We start from the raw sequence: 20,189 nt of genomic DNA on the forward strand, positions 1-20,189 counted from the left end.
GCTGAGACGGCCATTCTGACGACATTGGTTAAGTTTGTTGGTGACGCACGCGGGGCAGTTAGCTTAAACGTGCTGAGGACGTGCAGCCGGAGACCAAGCCGCGGTCGGGGGACGCGGCTGCGGCCTCTGGTCACAGGCCGGCTAGTGAACTATTGTGCTCTGTATAGCCGTATGCACAGGGGGGGGGGGGAGGGGAACTTTAACGTTACCCGAATGGTGACACGTGAAGGAAACCAGCTTTAAAACGAAGATCGACTCCCTCGTCCTCACGTTCCTACACCCCGTGCGGCGTCCGCTGCAGCGCCACTCGCGGCATGGCTCGTCCCGGCACTTGTCTCAGATGCCGTGAGCTTGTGATGTGTGACACGCTTCAGCAGAACTTGGCCACAACACGGCCAGCTGACGATCTCTCAGCGGATCTCGAGCTTGCATCATATGATACCCTGGCATACCATCGGAACTCGCCGGACAATCCGGCGTACCAGGTGTCTCTTGGATGGTCCCACGCGGCTGCCACAGCAGATCTAGCAGCAGATAAATTATTTGCTTCATGGGATGGCTTTTCCCCGAACAATGGCCGGCAAGTACACACGGCGTCACACAAGAATAATGCCATGACACACGGGGGCGAGCACACTTTGGCCGCGCTCATTAAATCATATGTGTGTGTGGTTATTGCAGGGCCAATTTGGGGACCACGTTTCAGTTATTGTGCACATACCTCACCCAGATATGAAGTCACACGATTTCATGCACGGGGCTCCAAGGCTCGCCGCCCACCTCGGGGACCCCAGGGCCTGCTGGAGCTCTACGAGGCCAGCCCCTCGCTCCTTTCGGGTCGATATGGGTCACCGCAAATCCGTTCTCTCTGCTGGTACTCGGAGCCTCGCCTTAACATCACCAGCCGGCGCAAAATACAAGCTGTCAGATTCGCCATGCCTGTGGCGGGGCCACGGACGACACCCAGCGGTCCAGAGAGTCATGGATCCCACCAAAGTACCCCAGCAGGTCCCGTGAACCCATGGCCCCCAACAGAGCGCACCAGACGGTGGAGCGAATATACGGACTCGACCAGACCCCGACAAACGACCCAGTGAGCCCATGGACACGGCCCACGCCCCGCAGTCAGCCGCCAGGGGCGGCAGATCTGCATCAGTAGTCTAGACCCGTCAGCGTGTTTCAATTAGCCAAACGAGCTCGTCGGGTGTCCGGCGGCACGCGAGCCACACCCCTGCCCTCCCCTTCCCCTTCCCCGCACCGCCTTCTGTGTCGGACACCGCTGGCACCGCCAGAACCAGCATCTGTTAAAGGGGTATAATATTTTAGAATGTTGAAGCAAGCACCAGACATCATGAAATAAGCGCAGTCATAACTAGTGGCATGCTTTTAAGTGGAACAGACTGCTGTAGACAACATAAGTTCTACACTTAGTAAATATGCTCCCCAATACCTCACTCTTTAATTGCGTCATGAAACGTTTGCATGATACAGTGCTTCCAAACTGGCCGTGCGAAATTGCCTTACGTATATTAGAACATTGATTTAGCTAAACATGACAGCCTAAATATATACCACGGGCGTGGCGCAACCAGTCTGGAACTACTGCCTGCCAGACTACAGGCTTGTGGGGCAGTTGGTAATTTGCCGTCTCATCTCAGATAAATAGTTATATTTACGTACACTGCAGTGACACAACCAAAGTTTTGGCAACGGGCGAAGGTAGGGCGCTAAAAACGCGCCCCCTGATAATGACAGACCCAAAAAGGTCAAGAATTTTTGTCTTTGAATTTTTGCCAAATTTAAGCCTTCAAAGCCTTCTAGAATGCCACGATACGAGTTGCTGGGGCACCCTCCGCAGCTCCCCCATCCTCAGCCTGTTGGCTGACACAAATATCCCTTCCCCACTCACACACAGACGCAAACTACAATTCATAAAATTCAACGTGCGTGCTGTTTGCAAGCCCGCACACCCTACATATCAAACTCTCACGCCACCCCAAAACACACACACACACACCAGCACACAGCGCAAACACAGCACAATTAGCCCGCGGGTCCAGCACGCACGCCAGCAGCTTCACCCAGCACACATTGACACGCTCCCCACACCGCCACTTCGTCCATGCTGGGTTCTGCCTCGTCCCCAACACTGGGCTCCTCTTCGAAAACCAAAAGCTTGCCGTATCCTCCCATGCGGAGGTAAACACACTCATTATGGAGTTTAAATAAAAAAGCAGTCTTTATACGCATACATATGCATGCATACACTATATATATATATATATATATATATATATATATATATATATATATATATATATATGACAGACGCTTTCATCTTTTCCGCATTATTACGATATTGCCTTTCTCTCGATACCAGGTCACTCAGATATCCGGGAAAACGATCTAGCAAATGCCGCTGGAAAACAATCGCTGTTATCACTTTCTGCAATCACTTATGCAATCATCTTTCTTGTCCAATTCTAGATCTACTTACCGTGCTCTACTCCAGTTATAAGCTATTTCTTCAACGTGAATGTAACCAGCGCGTACGACCCGTGCAAATCAAACCCTGAATCGAACACTGCAACAGCACACAACAAAACACGCGTCTGAATGGAATGCTGCTCACGCGGTTCTGGATGTCACACCAAATTTACACACCTATATGTTTTCGAAAAGACACCGGCTCATGTGTGCCAATCATGACACACCACACACACCGTCTAACGCTTTCTGTCAGCTTGTCCGTCTCACACACCGACGGGCGCGATAACCACTCATACGCCGCACAAATATACAAGACTCTCACTGATACAATAATTCCAGGCGGCTCTCATTCGGACATTCTCGACCCCGTCTTCGAATTTCTGTGTAACGCAAACCTAGATAATTCTATATAAATGTTGCGCGGTTTTCCCAGCACAACAGCAAAACGACGTCGCCGTAGTTCTCAAAGTCAGCAAAAACGTGGTGGTTTCCCTCATTTGCTTAAGACTCCGGGTTTTTCTAGTTTGGGCTTTCCCGGATTAGCATAACATCTCACGACAAAGTCGCGCCGAGCCGCTGAGCCGGCCCGCTCATCGCAGCCAGGGTCGCTGAGACACGGGACTCTCTCTTGTGGCAAGAGCGTCGGTCTGATCCACCGGCTGAGCCAAAGGGGAGGCCGGTCGCGGCAATAAAGTGGTTCTGGCTTCCTGCACTGTACCGTTCTGTATTGTGTGTGAATGCAACTATGCAGGCTAAGTGTGCGAATGTGTGATGTCGGCGTGTTTCCATTTCCTTGCCTTGGCCTCCGTTCAACATTAGCCGTTTATCGTAATGTGGCTTACTCCGTCCCGTGCTATGTACTGATTGGCATCAGCAGGCTTAACGTAGCTTTCTGCTTAGCCTTTAGCCAGAAGTAAGTCCTCCAATCCCCGTCTATGAATTGAGGACTTCGGACAAACAATTGCAAATATTAGCATAATGACAAGAACGCAAAATGACGCTGACAAAGATGCTCGAGAACAGGTTCGAAGTAAAACAATGCAGTCGTCTATCTCCTTGAGACCGTGAAAGTTTTTGGCTTCCGTATGTGTTTGTTGCGATAGCGCCCGCTCTTCCCGTGCACCTGAATGGGCAGTGTCGTCTTGCTTGGTTGGCACCAGGGTTCGCTGCTGCGCTTTACACCTTTCGCGCTGGGTAAACAACAGTGGCGGGCTGAAGATCTCCGGACCGCGAGCACAGCTCCGCGGAGGTAATCAGGGACTCGGGACTGAAGTACAGCAGAGTTCCAGTCGACGCCCCTCGGACCGACCCTAGTCGCACTGGCGCACGCAATGACCCGAAAGTCAATTGCTGACACGCATCATAAGAGTGACAGTTGGTTTACAGCTGTGGACACGAGGCGATCATCACCTATCGACAAGAGTGACAGCTGACCTACAGATGTTGACACGAGACAATGGTCACCTATCGACGAGAGTGACAGTTGACCTACAGCTGTTGACACGAGACGATCGTCACCTATCGACAAGAGTGACAGTTGACCTACAGCCGTTGACACGAGACAATCGTCACCTATCGACGAGAGTGACAGTTGACCTACAGCTGTTGACACGAGACGATCGTCACCTATCGACGAGAGTGACAGTTGACCTACAGCTGTTGACACGAGACAATCGTCACCTATCGACAAGAGTGACAGTTGGCCTACAGCTGTTGGCACGAGACGATCGTCACCTATCGACAAGAGTGACAGTTGACCTACAGCTGCTGACACGAGACGATCGTCATCTATCGACGAGAGTGACAGCTGACCTACAGCTGTTGACACGAGAAAATCGTCACCTGCCAGTTATGTGTTGTCACACAGCAATTACCAGCAATCCGCCTTCCCTCGTACTTCATACACCATCTGTTACTTCCCACCTGTTATCACACATCACTCATTTGTCGAGAGCCATCCGCCATCTTCTCTCGTTTGCTTTACATCAATAGCCATTTATCTGCCATCAGTCATCATTTAACGGTATGCAGTCACGTGGCTGACGTTAAACCCGCGTCCGTGAAACTGCCAAACACCATAACCAATTAATTACCTGATATCAACGCCACTGCAGGCATCTACGAAGACGAACGGACCATCCAACGTGTTGCGTATAGCGGGCTTCAAAGAACAAGCTCCTGGTTATTGTATGCTCTATTTTCTCTTTGAGGTCATGACTGACTTGTGCCATGCGGTGTTTCTATCCCTTACCCCAACTCTTGACTGCAACACAACTAGACCTTCAATCCTTCTGTTACAAAACTAGGTCCGGTTAATCAAGCCAGAAATTGTGTCGTACAACTCCATGTGCGGGCCGAGGGAAGCCAAAGAACAACTTGCCACCAGCCGGAGATGCATTAATCAGCACGTCAAGGAACGACTCCGGTGGTGAGAGCACGAGAGGGTTTACAGCGTCGTAACTTCCGATCTCAACCGGAGTCGACACTTCGCGGCCCGGGCAGAGTCCTCGGACGACTACGGCGCCGGCGGGCCCAGCTGGAGGGCGAGCCGGCGGGCGTCGGGTCCATATGCAGAGAGAGAGAGCGGGTGGGCGTCGGGCCCAGCTGAACCGCTGGGCATCGGGCCCAGCTGGAGAGTGAACCGCTGGGCATCGGGCCCAGCTGGAGAGTGAACCGCCAAGTGTCGGGCCCAGCTGGAGAGTGAGCCGGTGGGCGTCGAGCCCAGCTGGAGGGCGAGCCGGCGGGCGTCGGGTCCAGATGGAGGGAGAGAGCGGGCGGGCGTCAGCCACAAGCTCTGCACCAGCGACTCTACCACCCGCCCGAGTGGGGAATCAATGGAGAGAGGAGAACTGTAACGCAACACATGAGGAGCTCTGTAATGCAAAAGCGTTCGACTATAAACAAAACCATACAAAACCCATCAGACCCTCGATAACGCTGTATCGGCTTCCGCAATATTATGTAAACAATGTATTTAGAGAGTCTTTCCTCTCTACGCGAGGTAAGAGGTTGCGCGAGGAGAGAGCGGTACACGAGATTTACGTTACGTGAGACCTATAACTTTGCGTCGAACCCTAATCATTTATAGACAGTCTATCCAGTATTCCACTAACCCCAGCCGGCCCAAGTTATGTAAGTTCACATAATGGTACGCATGCCATCTCCGTAGATCACCATCGGACGTGCTGGCCGTAAAGTTTTACACGCCCAGCAGGCCGGCGCTGCCTGCCCTCGAGCCATAAGGCTGCGCCGTCCCGGAGCTCGCGCGCCGGTGGGGCCGAGTTTACGAGCGCCACCGGTCATCAGCTGCCGGGCCCACACGCCCCGGCCGTCCCCGCCGGAGCCGCCGGGAACTCCGCGGCTGATGTCCGCCCACCTGGGCCGCTGTGGACCTCACACGACTGCCGTCCACCGGTCCCGTCCACTGGACGTGTCGCGGGGTGCCCTGTGTGTCCACCGTGCAGCACCTTGCTCGGCGATGTCTCCTCTGCGGACACTGGTTGTCCGATGGGGGTACCGTAGGTCGGATGATGAGGGTGTCACGGGTTGGATAATGAGGATTTCAAGGGTCGGATGACAAGGGTGTTACGGGTCAGATGATGCGAGTGTCGCGGGCCGAATGATGAGAATGTCACGCGTCAGATGATGAGGGTGTCACGGGTCGGATGATGAGGTTGCCGCGGGTTGGATGATGTGTCGGGACTCGAGCATGGACTGCTGCTCTGCTGCGGGCCGGGACTCCCCTTTGCTCGCACCTTTCGGTCCGCCCGGTCTTTTGCTGAGATGAGGGCACTACTGGCCACCAGCCGTCACTCCTGCCAAGCGCTGGTCAGCGGCCGTCAATCCTGCCACGCGCTGGTCAGCGGCCGTCACTCCTGCCACGTGCCGGTCACCGGTCGTCACTCCTGCCACGTGCCGGTCACCGGCCGTCACTGCTGCCACGTGCCGGTCACCGGCCGTCATTCCAGCCACGTGCCGGTCACCGGCCGTCACTCCAGCACGTGCCGGTCACCGGCCGTCACCGATGTGGTGCGACATGGGCAGCAGCGTCACGGTCCGTCGGGGAACCAGCTGACGGACCGGCCTCGTGTTCCGATCAGGCGGGCGCCGCCCACCGGCGCCCTCCCTCTCTTCTCCCACCGACCTGTCCTCAGGCGGCCGGTCCGCCCCGACGCCCGCGAACACGTAGCAATATTGTTATCTGGCAGGATTCTCGGGTCGGCCGAGGCGTATTGATTGGCTCGGTGGCGGCCGTGTCCGACAGAGATTGCCGGCTGCGCCCTCGGCCGCTGCCCATGGCCGCGTGCCGGCCCGCACGGTCGATGTGGAGGGGCTCCTCCAGCACCGGATCCCGGCGTCCGGTCACGCGCCGGCCGGCTCGGCGCAGCCGTCGGTGGCCGTCTGACTGGCGCGGTGGCGCGCCCGTGCGGCCATCACTTTCAGCTCCAGCGCCCCGGTCAAGAGGTATTTCATTACGCTAATATGCAGGGGTGGCGCCAGGGGCGCGGCGCGCGAGGTGGAGCGTGGCATGCCAGCCCCGCCGGCGATGCGGTGGCGAGGGGCGCGGCGGCCGGCTTGCACGAACGTGTCATCGGGGGGTCGCGGCGCCTGGCTGACGCAAATGTGGCGTCGAGGGTGGGTCGCGTCCGGGAGGAGGGGAGGGGAGGCTCTTGTCAGTCTGTGAGTTGGCACCGTGTCTTCGGAAGGCGGTCATTGTCGCCGGATGCCAGTGGGGCTACTCGATGCCACGCATCGGGGTGAAGGCCATTGTTGAGCGACTAGAGTCGTCCCTTTCGAACCCGCAGTCTCGCGGGCGTGAAACACCGGTTTTGAAAACCCGTAAAGCTCCTCATGAATTTTGTGACAACGCTACATGCTCTGATACAGTTTGAAAGCCCCACATGCTGCTTGTTACCTTAGAAATAGGTTTAGTTAGGTTGAGTATTTTAGTGAGGCGTATTTTCCGAATTTTGCAGTTCAGGTCTAGTATTCTAGTGATGATCGGACGCCTTCACTCGATAACTGCACGGAGTTTTGATCACAGAGCGGCTGAACGGGACCACCTTACAGCATAACCGAACAAGTCCATCCTCACCATAAAACTGGCTAGCCGCTTTAAAAGGTCCACCAAACAGGCGCATGTTCCCCTGGCAGCTGCATGTCACTCTGACTGGGAAAAACGCGGGGCAATTCGGCTTACAAGGTAAACATACGGCGCGGCACTGATTACTGCGCACCAGGCTTTAACTGGCTCGCAAATAGCCTGGAAAATTGACAGGTCTTTGTTTGCTAAGCTGGTCAAAGCCGTTGGTTTATCCAGAAGGCGGGACATTTTGTGTGGTAAAGCTTGTACGGCTGTTTGCCAGTCATTTGGGAGACAGCTGGCCACTCTGTGTACTCTGTGTAGCATGAACGAACTGAGGGCTGACGTCCCACCGTTGTGCAATGAACCAAGGAAGTCCAGCCCAGGACTTCTGAGGATAGACTTGACCTAAAACTTGGCTGAAGGGCTGTGGATGTGCATGGGATGCTGCATATAAAATCAGTGCAATGCTGCATCGCATCAAGGGAAGTTAATCATTTATTCAAATCTGACTGAACATCGAGGCGATATCACAGCAGACGATTTTCATTATTTTTGCCATTACTTAGCTCATCTCAATGGTGTGAATGGCTACTGAAGTATGCACTTTAAAGGAAGTGATCGCAATGAACGTGGGCTTGCTTAAAAAACCGTGGGCAGGATCATACCGCATGACAGTGTTAACTACACACATATGGACGATATAGTATTAGGAGAGATATAATATAGTAGGAGAGGTGACCAAGCAGCTCAGGCCTTGTCAGCCATGAAATGTTTCAACGAATGGTCGAAATGGTAGACGATAGGAATGGTATACAGGAAAGAGTGGATGGCACCATACACCGAATGGGAGCCCTTGTATAGAACATATGGTTCCGACGTTGGTGCATGGTCAAATAAATTCGATTTTTTGAAAGTTTTGTTGAAGTTCTCCAGTCACCTGTCAGAAAGTGGATGGGCAAATGTAGCTGCTGAGAGAAACGCCATTTCTCAGAGAAATGTCCCCTATAGTTTGGAGCAAAATACTACCAACGTAACATTGCACAAGCTGCCTTGCCTTGACAGGTTTAGAAGTTCATCCCAGTACTGTCGGCGTCATCTCGACGCTCAAAAGACTGCTTCATGTTAGCGAAGCCAGGTCACGCGCCGCTCATGGCCGGTTAATATGAGCACCAGCAAACCGCTGTCGTCCCTGGCTGTCATGCAGTTACCCGAGCGCGCTTCATGGGGATGGATAATAAACCATGCCCCTTACAGAGGCTACTACAGCATGGCCTGTACAGACGGTGATCACAATGGACGTAGTTTATTTCAAAAAGCCTGGGACAAGAAGCCCGTAAAAAGCCTGCCAGCCCACGGTGGTGTTAACAGCACATATTGGCCGGTAGGAGAGGTGATCGAGCAGCTTAGTGTTCCCTTGTATTCGGCACTGTTCAATAACAATGGCACAGCCTGTGACGTCATAAATCAACATCGAACGATACGTACCCCAGATACCCAAAAATGTTTGCTATCAACGTTCCACTCAAAGCGCAAGCGAACGCTCCACGGTGACAGGCATTAGAACACGACTAGAATGTACGATCTGTTCCTACACCAGTGTTGTTCGCCGGCTATTGTGTCCACTCTCGACCACAGACCAGACGGGACAGGGCCTGCAGGAGCGGCGGACGCGACTCTGACACACCAGCCCTGCCCTCGACCACAGACCAGACGGGACAGCGCCTGTAGAGGCGGCGGGGCGATTCTCTGACACACGAGCCCTGCCCCCAACCACAGACCAGACGAAGCAGGGCCTGCAGGAGCGGCGGGTGCGACTCTGACACACCAGCCCTGCCCTCAACCACAGACCAGACGGGACAGCGCCTGCAGAGGCGGCGGGGCGCTTCTCTGACACACCAGCCCTGCCCTCAACCACAGACCTGACGGGACAGCGCCTGCAGAGGCGGCGGGGCGCTTCTCTGACACACCAGCCCTGCCCTCAACCACAGACCAGACGGGACAGCGCCTGCAGAGGCGGCCGGGTGCCCGGTCCCCCCTGACGCATCAGTCCCGTAATGCGGCGGTAAATAATGCACGAGCTCACCGCGGCAGGGCGCGCTGACGGCTGGCCGTTACGGGCGCGACCACGCCCCCAGCGGCTGACGTGGGCACCAGGGCCACGAAACACGGGATCGGGCATCCTGATCAGCGTCAGTTATCTACCACGTTGGATGCGAGTGGTGGGCCAGAAGCGACATTGAGAATACAGAAATTCGGTGGAATCGGAAACATTTTGCTTATTGTGACCCAAGGAACGATAAGAAAGTTAAATACCAAACATGCATTTGAGTGTTACGATGCCGAGCGAGGTGCATGACGACATGAGATATCGGCCTTCTAAGCAGGAAGAACGCGGCGTAAATTAACATTAATATGACCGGCGGTCATTTCCTTACTGAATGTATCACACAAATGCAAATGGCTTTGCCTTAAGCTAAGATGAGGCTGCTCTTCACTTGTGAGTTCTCCCGTACTAATGATGACAGCATTTGGGCCTGACACTGGCCGCCGCGCCGCGCCGGATCTCCATGTACCGCATCACTCGCGGCTCGGGAAGCCGGACGTCACAGTCGATGATCTCGTCTGATCAATAGCCAATCCGCAAGATGACAACAGGACGTATTGGGTATATCTGGAATGTGAGGAATGTGCTCAGGAAGCTGACGTATCGAGGCATGATGGACGCGGCATGTCGACCTGGATTTAGCGTGCCATCGCGTCTGACACTATCCTAGCGGTGCAGTTGTCTATGGAGCCACGCGTTTGCTCTCAGCATAGCCTGAGTTGGTCGACGACCCCGCTATCGCACCGCTAGTGACAGCGATCCGACCAGGCAAAGGTCAGAGCAACGTCCAAAGACCTCAGTGACGGCGGCAATTTCCGCATACTTGCCTGCAGGCGCTTCCGTGGAGCAAGGGCGAAGGAGAGATTTGGAGTCGGAGGGAACTTAGAGCTTAGATTGTACAGTCTATTATCAGCCAGGTTGAGTTTGGACTATTACGTGGTGCATTTTTGTTCAGACTGACGTTAAACACCCCATTCAGTTGTTTTTAAGAACGCGTGATTGAAAAAATGTCTGTGGTGTGAAGTCTATTCAACGCATACCAATGTAATACTTTCAAGGGTATTGTACAGCAGGTTGACTTTGCCGCCAGCTCCCTGTGAGCCACTTTTCATGCGCCGTCTTATGGTGAGAGCGCGGCAGTGGTCGCAATGCAGCGTACGTGAGGCTGACAATTGGTCGGCGTCGGCGTCGGCATCCGGGCAAACGCCAGCTTTCGCAAGGCAACCGCAGCCAGTACTCAGGATGAACAAAAACAGACCGCAAAATGTGCTCATTTTTGTCTTCTTTAGTTAGACCTGTGTTTGCAGAACTCATTAAAAACTGGACGTTCTAAGCGAGATATCTCAGCTCCACACACAATTCACGTGATCAAGCCGGCTACGCCAGCCTGGCATGCCACGCTGAAGCCGCGTCGCCCGCCACCACCAATCTGCAAGGTCGGCGCGGCCTCATCGGACGGCAGCAGCGGCTCCGGCGCCTTTCGCCTATCTCTTTTCACTGGGCGATAATGATGCGTTGCCGACGCAGTGCGGTGTCATGCAGTGTCACGACACGCGGTGTCAGGGAGGCAGACGACTTTTCTCAAAGGTGATTAGCTTTCAGCACCTACCGGCCAATCGCATGAGTCATTTTATCGGCGGAGTTGCGTTCGGTTTCGAACAGACACTATTTTTGTTTAAGCTGGCACGATTAGGCAATACTTAGCTTTATTCCCCTTAGATCGGAGAAAGAAATGGAGAATTAAATATTAGCAATCTGGCTACAGGCCTTGCAATTTCGGCATGTAGCCGAAATATCATTCTATTTATCTTTCCGTTCATCTCATAATTCTACCAGGAATAAGACCATAAGTACTGTCTTACCTCTATGTATAATGCTCCTCGCAAATACACTTAGAAACTTCCGTAAACTGGCACAATGTGGAATCATAGCGTCATATACGATGTCTCGGCACAGTCCGGCGCATTGCGCCTCAGTCTGTAACGAGTGTCACATAATACCACTAATGCATGTGAGTGTGGCGTTACCGTAAGGAAGATCATAAGATTCCAAGCCCTGTCACATTGCATCTTACATGACCCAACATTTTCTTTGACCCTGATATTTTTACAACGCTTTGACCAAACTTCTGACCACACCCAAATGATATGACCATCTTACAAACAAAGCGTCAATAAATGCAAGTATGATAGGTTCTAGATGTAACCGCTTAACAGACTCATTTCACACTGATACGGCCATACCCTAAGCATCAAGCAAAATGGATAATCGCATATGAGTGGCGTGACGCTGTTGCGATTGTCCAGACACACATAGCGGCCAGCACAACGCTATCTACACGCTATCCACTTGAATATTTGAAAAAACAGAAAATTACAACGATAACAAGTCTAACCACTTCCAGCTGCACACGCAATCAAAAATATTTGGGCATTCGTATTATCGTGACTTTTATATAACACTGCCCATATCATGAAACTTGTAACAGCTGAACTGTCCATCTGGCGCAGTCCGCCTCTGCACCGTGAAAACAGGTCACGTCTTTCTTCGGCGTTTCCTGGCACTGTTCAACATGTCCGAGGCAAAAACCAGTAGGTCCTTTGCTGACTTTTCCGGCTACGTCAACCGAAGGAGAACGGGGCAGTCAATACAACTGTCAGGAGCCGCTAAACCTTCAGCTGCATCGGGAAGCTTATGGATCTCCTAGCTGGGAGAGATTGCGGAAGTATTGTTAGCGATGCTATGCCTCAATGGGGGGTGGGGGGGGGGGGTTAAGGAGTTTTATTTGAGGAACATCTCGCACTTCACTGAAGAGGTGATCATGATAAAGTCAGTCGCAGGATTCAGAGAGGGAGGCACGGCTCATCTTCAGTGGTATGGTACATGACGGCTGACTGTTGACATCCCGATGAGGGGAAGGAGTCTAAGATGCAAGTAATGCTCTGGTGGCCTAGCTTTATTCGGAGTCATTTTTATTAATTTCGGAATATTTCGCATTTGACCGTCCGGTGAACACAACACAGGGCCATTCTTCAGAATATCCTGCGGAACGATGCAAAATCGCTAGAGCATCTCCCGTGGATTTTTATAAGCATGGCGGCCAAATGGAGGAAGGTGGGCACGAGAACAGTCGAAAATATGAAAGGGAATATGCATAGTTTGGGTATATTTTTGCACATACGTCGGCATTGTGAGGGATTTTGGTATGTAGGGTATTTAGATATAGTGGGCCTAGCGTTGAACCAAGACAACAAACGCAGAGTACTCCATACTAGCGCACGATGCAAGTGAGGCGGGTTTTTGCGCATGGTACGCTTGCGAACGGTCTCGGGGAATTTCGTGACTTCTTGAGGAATACTTCGTTTTGTTTCCATCACATTTCGTTTCCAACACATTTCTTTCCCAGGATGTTGCTTGAGACCTTAAAAATTTTGTGTAGCGAGCACAGGAATGTGTGAAACAGCCTTCTAAAGATAAGTGACATCCGCTTCCACGGCAACAAACCGTTCGCTTTGCGCGCCGACGTCGGTCCTGCGATCATAAAAATGTAATTAATCCCGAGGGTCCTAAAAATGTCATTAAATGCGCCAAAGAGATCTAATAGGCAATACTTTCGAGATGATGTGCCGACTACGTGCTTCGGTCCGCAGGAACTGAAGGTGCCCTTTCCGGCATGAATGCAGGTACTCGTGAGTCGCACTTGAGAAAGGTTTACATTAATTGGTGCCCTGATATGGGCAACCGAATGACGCCGCCGTCAACGCATCTTCTAACAACGAGATACGGGTGGACGATATCGACGAGGGAGGCCGATCGAGGAGGATCGGGGGACAAAGGATCCGCTGGTGTGGCGCCCGCCCGGCCGCTTCGGACTCATCGTGTGACGACCCGGTGTCCCCTGCAATCAGCGGCCGTCGCAAAACGGTGGGCGCCGCGTTCCAGCACAGCTATTCACGGCGGTGAGCGCCGCGTTCCAGCAGGGCTATTCACCGTGGTGGCCGCCGCGTTCCAACGCAGCTATTACGGCGGTGAGCGCCAAGGTCCAGTACAGCTATCCACGGCGGTTGTTCCCTTCAGCTCACCGATATTAATTCCGTTCGATGAAGACGTGTGCAGCACGTCCACATCCGGCGTGCCAGCTCTGGACAGTATTGAATCCTTTGCGGTGAGACCATGCCAGCCTGGGCAGACCCTATACACCCCTACGCAGATACTGGACGGTGAGTACATATATGTGCAGCGTACGTGGAAATGCTCCTATTGCTTTCTTGGCCATGAATAAAATGGTGGAAAAGGAATATGAGCATATCAGGTATACAAAAGCAGGAAAAAGGAGAGGAGTGAGCGTGGGGAGAGAGGGTCCTGCGCCAGCTGAGGGGGATGCCAGCGGATGAGCTGTGGTAGTCGGCTGTACCGTAATGCGTAGCGGTATGGCGGAACAGTCTACCCGTCGCTTTGCACTTGAGTCAGCACCACCTGCGGGCAGGCATCGGTCTGAGCCCAAAAGCCTGTGTACCAGTCTGAATCTTGGTCTTAAATCGTAAATATTTCATCCATCGCTTTTGATGTACATTCGCGCTCGAGTCCCAACACCTCGGGTCCTATTCCGAGTCGCATCGCATTGAGTCAGAGTCGGAGTTGATTCGTTTTGCAGTACATGGGCCGCGTTCATCAGCAACATGACACTAGAGTTGGAGCTCTTGAACCCTGAGTTGACCTCGAACTCTTATGTCAGTCTTACCGGTGTCTGGGGCACCGCATTTGTCACGGGGGGGGGGGGCGTGGGGGTTTTTCCACCCAATTCAATTCGACTCTGGTTAATTCCACGTCCACGCATTTGCAGAGGCAGCTGGTAGTTCTTGCTGAATGTATAAGTGAAGATATGATGTAAATCAGCTGAAACACAAAGGCAGGGTCGGTGCCACCAGTAAGGGAGGGTGACTGGGCTGTAACGGCGTCACGACACTTCAATATCAAGAAATAGATGAAAACTCAAACGTTTAATAACTGGCGTTCTCGCAAATAATCATTTCTCTGCAAATTGCTCATGTGTCCTGAGTTGCATTGGCGCTTGGAGACAAGGGGTGGTAGCAGGGGCTGAGATCCACAGGTTTCTCCGGACTCCCGACTCCGGACGGACACATATAGAGCCGTGGTCCGCCGCCCGACGCCGGATGGACACATATAGATCCGTGGTCCACCGCCCGACTACGGACGGACGCATACAGAGCCGTGGTCTGCCGCCAGACTCCGGACGGACGCATACAGAGCTGTGGTCCGCCACCCGACTCCGGATGGAGGCATACAGAGCCGTGGTCCGCCCCCCGACTACGGACGGACGCATACAGAGCCGTGGTCGGCCACCCGACTCCGGATGGACGCATACAGAGCCGTGGTCCGCCGCCCGACTACGGACGGACGCATACAGAGCCGTGGTCGGCCACCCGACTTCGGACGGACGCATACAGAGCCGTGGTCGGCCACCCGACTCCGGATGGACGCATGCAGAGCCGTGGTCGGCCACCCGACTCCGGATGGAGGCATACAGAGCCGTGGTCCGCCGCCCGACTACGGACGGACGCATACAGAGCCATGGTCCGCCACCCGACTCCGGACGGATGCACACAGAGGGCATCATTTACAACCCGGTCAGCCGGCGTGAAGCCTCCCATGTGAGCTGAAGATCGTTTGACCACTTGTCTCCATAGTCCGCAGTAAGGCAGACAATCCGGGCGTTCCTGAGCTATCTGGGCGGCGTCAGGCTGTTGCAAGAGGTTTACGTCTGGTAATAGGCCCTGCCCGCTGGCCGGCGCTAGGATGTGGCTGCCGTCCGTTGATAGGACTGGCTCGCTGTTTGGTTACCTCGTTGTGAGTCGTCGATCTGTTACAGTCTTTTCCTTGGACGGAGAACGGCTACAGTGGGATCAAGATCAATTGTGGATGTACGGAGCAGGGAGTGAAAACATGTAACAATTATATCATACACCGTGTTGGGCACCGGCATGGCGTATGGAGAGCTTTGAAAGACCGTTCGGCGATATCCCCCTACACTGACCGAGCATATTCAACACCTTCCGTGCCTGGAGTTCGCAGCCGGGTCAGGAGGTGATTGGATCATTACGTGCTGACAGCCTATGCACATTAAGACATTGGTTAAAGTGTTAAAGTGGAAATAAATATTGAGTTGTAGCGAATGCGCAACACAACAGTATTCTCTAATCCCCCAGACACGACTATTATTTTGTAGGCTCCTCCGTCAATAACCATCACGCGCTATCCCTGCTTTTACCGTCGAGTTTTTGCAAAATCTCTGGAACACATATGGATGCATACCTGAAATTTTGCGTCTGTTTTCTTTCATCGCACATCTTGAAACCTTTTGTTTATAGGTGTCTTGCATGGTATCAACAGTAGATATTTTCTTTACCCATTATCTGCCGTACTTTAAGGACTAAGAATGACAACTCGTCCGACAGCTACGATAGATGCTACTGTTAAAAGTATATCTTCATCCAGTATCAGTACATTTCTGAACAATCGTCCTTTCGACAGCTTCGGTGTCATTAAGTGTCGATTTGAGATGACGACAGTGTCAGCCGGGCTCGGCCGGGGAGACGTCTCCGCAGTGCCTGCCCTTCTTACCAGGGTGAAAAGCGTGTAAGACAACGTAGCCTAGGCAGCTGAGCGCGCCGTAGATCTCCAATGACGACGATGACGGCCGGGGAACGAAAATGCTTAAACTTAATGTTTCTAGCGCTTCACAAAAAACAGACAACAAAAGACGGTGGAACATAGCGAGGCAAAATTTTAAGTATTTTAGGCAAGAATTTGACGATCCATGCACTTGTTAAACATAATGCCTTATCATGCCGCTGAAGTCAATATTTAGAGCAACTGTGTATATACCCACTGCTTGTTCACTCTTTTACTGAGCATTAGCTGGCTTCAACAAACCTTTACATTTCATGATAGGAATAATATAGTTCATGATTATGCATGAACATCCCCAGGACTATTCTGATTTGAAAGGATTTGCCGTCATACTTTCCAGCAAACTGCCCGCAACAATGAAAGCCATAGGAAGCAGACAGTAACGATAATTACCTATTCCCAATGTCTTTTGATGGTTGTTTGTCATAACGGGTGACTGCAAATGGGAAGGACTCGCACCGTTAGCGACTGCCTATATTTCTAAAAATGACCTCAAACATTCAAGTCATGATTATCTGTGAGCATTTATCTTCTTTAGCTGCCTGTGCTGGACTTCCTTGGAAGTAGGGTTAAAACGAAGACGTTGGTTGGTGCTCACCGGACGGGGAGGCCTCTGAGGTTTCCGAATGTTTATTTGAGGTCATTATATGTATATGCTACAGTTTTCGAAGCCTACTTTTAACCTTTTTTGTGCAAATGTTTGTTTAGAAATAAAAACTCAGCATTTTGTACAAATTGTAACATTTTACGTGCCATAGGTCACCGTTCATTACCTGTTCATCTTGGGCATTTCGGTCGCGTTTTGTGCTCACGCTTTAGGTGCATGTGTCTTTTGGTTTCTTGGAAGCAGTATGTGCACAACATGCATTCAAATTTTAAATATATTCGCTTTGTGGCATCCGCACCACGCAACCTTCAGTTGCCGGTTACCAAATATTAGGTACAAACTAGAAATCTGACCTGCATCGTACATTTAGTGTATTTCTAGTTTAATGCGTCCGTTCTTCGCACTGAGCGTCGTTCTACCCGGTATATATTATCCCGCTCCGCGCCTCCGTAACAATGCGGACCCGGTGAGAACCGGGGAGTTTGTGCCGGACTGCGCAACGAACGCCGCAGTTGCGCCGTGAGGATTCTCCAAGTTGAGACACAGTTGTCGGAATAAGCTGGAGCATCACCATTTCTACCGACATTCTGATGCTCGTTTCATGGTTTTGGACAGTAAGCAGAAATGAGGACATCGTTCAGATTAGTTTCATGAAAAGTCAGAAAACTGAATACCGCTCGATTGATGCTGGGCTTTTACATTGCTTCTACCAACTTCAGTGGCCTTTTTGCTGTAGTGCTATCTGTTATAAATTAGGTCGAACCCGAGTATGCCTAACCGAGTACGCAATGATTGTAAGGAAATGGTACCGACTTGCTTATGCTACCATCCGGCTCATGCTCACATTCCACATCAAAAGTGTTGTCTATGCGGTGACGATTTGAGTTTTATGGAGCACAGACTAATTTAATCACATGGCATCTTTGACTGGAAACTTTTGCGTAGAGATATTTGTCTATAGATTTCGCTTTGCGGTGGTCCACAACCATCACGGAGCCGTTGTGAGCCGGGATTAATTATGCGCTGCCACTATGCAAACAAACGCCAAGTCTCCGATGGCGAAACCTACCTTCAGCTGAAAAAGCTCGTCGATGCTCCTGGACGTAACAGTGAGCTATTTTTCCCCTGTGCCAACAATGCAAGGTCTTCAAGATCCCTACAGTTTCAGTCGCAGGAGGTTTCAAACTTTGGTAGACACAAACTTGGCTGCATCCGTTTCGCCTGAATTGCTTGTTGACGGCGTGAGCACAAACAGCACGCGAGAGCATTGTTGCCAGTTCCTCCGACAACAAAATTCGCCAGGCGCTGGACGCGAACACGCAAGACTAATAAAGCTCACCCTTTCATGACATATTTTATGTCCGCTCTGGGCCTGTTGTAACGAAACAAAAACGTGACTGCTGGCTAAGTGTTGGTCGTATCGCACCGGGGCACGCAAATGCGTATGGCACACCGCTGCTTTTTGTTAATGTCGCTAAATTACATTAAAAACAGTTAAACATTTAGGTCATTGCAAATACATCATTAAGCGCTGACGTAGTTTTCATTCATGACTGGCAAGTGCGTCTGAGTGGAACATGGATAACAAGTCTGCAAAACGCCTTCGAGGACTAGGACCTACCAGGGCGCTCCCGAGACGTCTACAAAAAGTGCAGAAAATGGAGACGGCGTCGTTTTAATGGACCTTGCATATCGTGTGATGCTCTGAAGAACAGAAACGTTGACTAAACATTGCGCCAAATGGGCCAGCTTTGGCAATGACCTTCAAAATAACTGACCATGTGCATTTGCCAGTGGCAGATCACTCGTATTTCTTAATGACTTACTTAATGGCTAGCTAGGACCTTTGCAGCGCTAGCCACTTGGGTCGGATTGAACAAAAAGGCTGGTACCAGAATACGTAATTCGGTATGAGGGATGTGCATTAAGTCACATGCTCACGAAATGGAACGCAGAAGACGAGGAAGGGTGGAATTCCTCGTTCCCGGCAGGTGAATACTTAAAATGCCTCCTGCACTTTTTTACACTCACCATAGCAATGACGTGAGCGCGAAGAAAGCGCAGAGTCCCAGCCGTGTTGAAGAGAGAACACCTCATTCAGGCGTGACTCCCCATCTGTAAAGGAAAGAACAGGCTATGAGACAAGACAGGACGTCTTTCGCGACGTTACGGTCGGCGGCAGCAGATAGAGCTGGAGTGGTGAAGGACGATCACACTCGTTTGCCGACAGCACGTGGTCGATGCAGAGTAGAATATGTGGACAGAACAGAGTGTCACGTGTCACATAGCATCGTGTGCCCTTTGACATCAATATATGCAATATATTGCACTGTGAAACTGAGTCAGCCAGTTTCAGCAAGTTTCTGAATGAGTGGTCTAACAGCAGTATATCTACTTTTCGACCACGTCGACGTTCATGGAGCCGACACACTCGTCACATACATGTTCGATTCAGTGCCGGCCCACGTCAGTCAGCCGGCCGGTCGAGACGGCACAGACCCACACCGATTCACCGAGCCAACGCAGACCCATTGGTGGTGGCGCGCGGCAGGTCTGCGTCATTGGCCGGTGGTGGTGCGGTGGGGGGGGGGGGGGGGGGGCATGTCTCCTCAGAAACGCCCGTCAGCGCAGACTTGGGCGTCAGATCCGTTAATCCGCACAGGACCCACATCTGCCCCCAAGCATATCGGCGCTGAAAGTTCCGAATCAAGACGGAACTGGACATTGAGACAGATGAATCCCGTTTCCGAACGGAGGAAGAGACTGGCCAGCTCCCTCTGCAACAGGAGGCACGTTTACTCTGTTTTCCAGGGGGTGGGAGGCGGATCATCCTTCAGCTTCATCTCTGACCGGAGTCAAGAGGCGACTCTGTCTCCAAAGGGACCAGAGATCAACTGCTCGACTCCGTCTTCCAGTGGGGGACAGAGACCGCTTGATTCCGTCTCCGACAGAAGGCCGGGGTGGCTGGAGTACACTAGTCGCCGCCGTATTCCAGGGTGAGGAGCGGGTCGACTCTTTCTACGATGGAGAGAGAGAGGTAGCTCGAACCTAGAGTCCCGGTGTGCTCCAAGTCCATGCACGCCCGCCCGTATCCCTCGCCGACGCCGGCTATGCATCCCCGATGACGGGTATGACATCAAATTATCTCGCTATATTGTTTTGACCAATGGTCGCTGTCGCCACCGTCGTCG

At 52.2% G+C, this 20,189-nt stretch overlaps 1 protein-coding gene across 1 annotated transcript in view; it reads right to left on the minus strand.

Annotated features, from left to right (window-relative positions):
* LOC119092332 (leucine-rich repeat and fibronectin type-III domain-containing protein 4) overlaps positions 1 to 19,107 on the minus strand; it is a 45,120-nt gene extending 26,013 nt beyond the window's left edge. The window contains exon 1 of the mRNA XM_037215296.1: positions 19,030 to 19,107. The gene's annotated coding sequence lies outside the window, so the exon portion shown is untranslated. The remainder of the gene's footprint in view (positions 1 to 19,029) is intronic.
* Positions 19,108 to 20,189: the final 1,082 nt, after the last annotated feature.

This window comes from Pollicipes pollicipes, unplaced genomic scaffold, assembly GCF_011947565.3.
Source record: "Pollicipes pollicipes isolate AB1234 unplaced genomic scaffold, Ppol_2.1 Scaffold_3447;HRSCAF=4054_pilon_pilon_pilon, whole genome shotgun sequence".
Classification (NCBI taxonomy): Eukaryota; Metazoa; Arthropoda; class Thecostraca; order Pollicipedomorpha; family Pollicipedidae; genus Pollicipes; species Pollicipes pollicipes.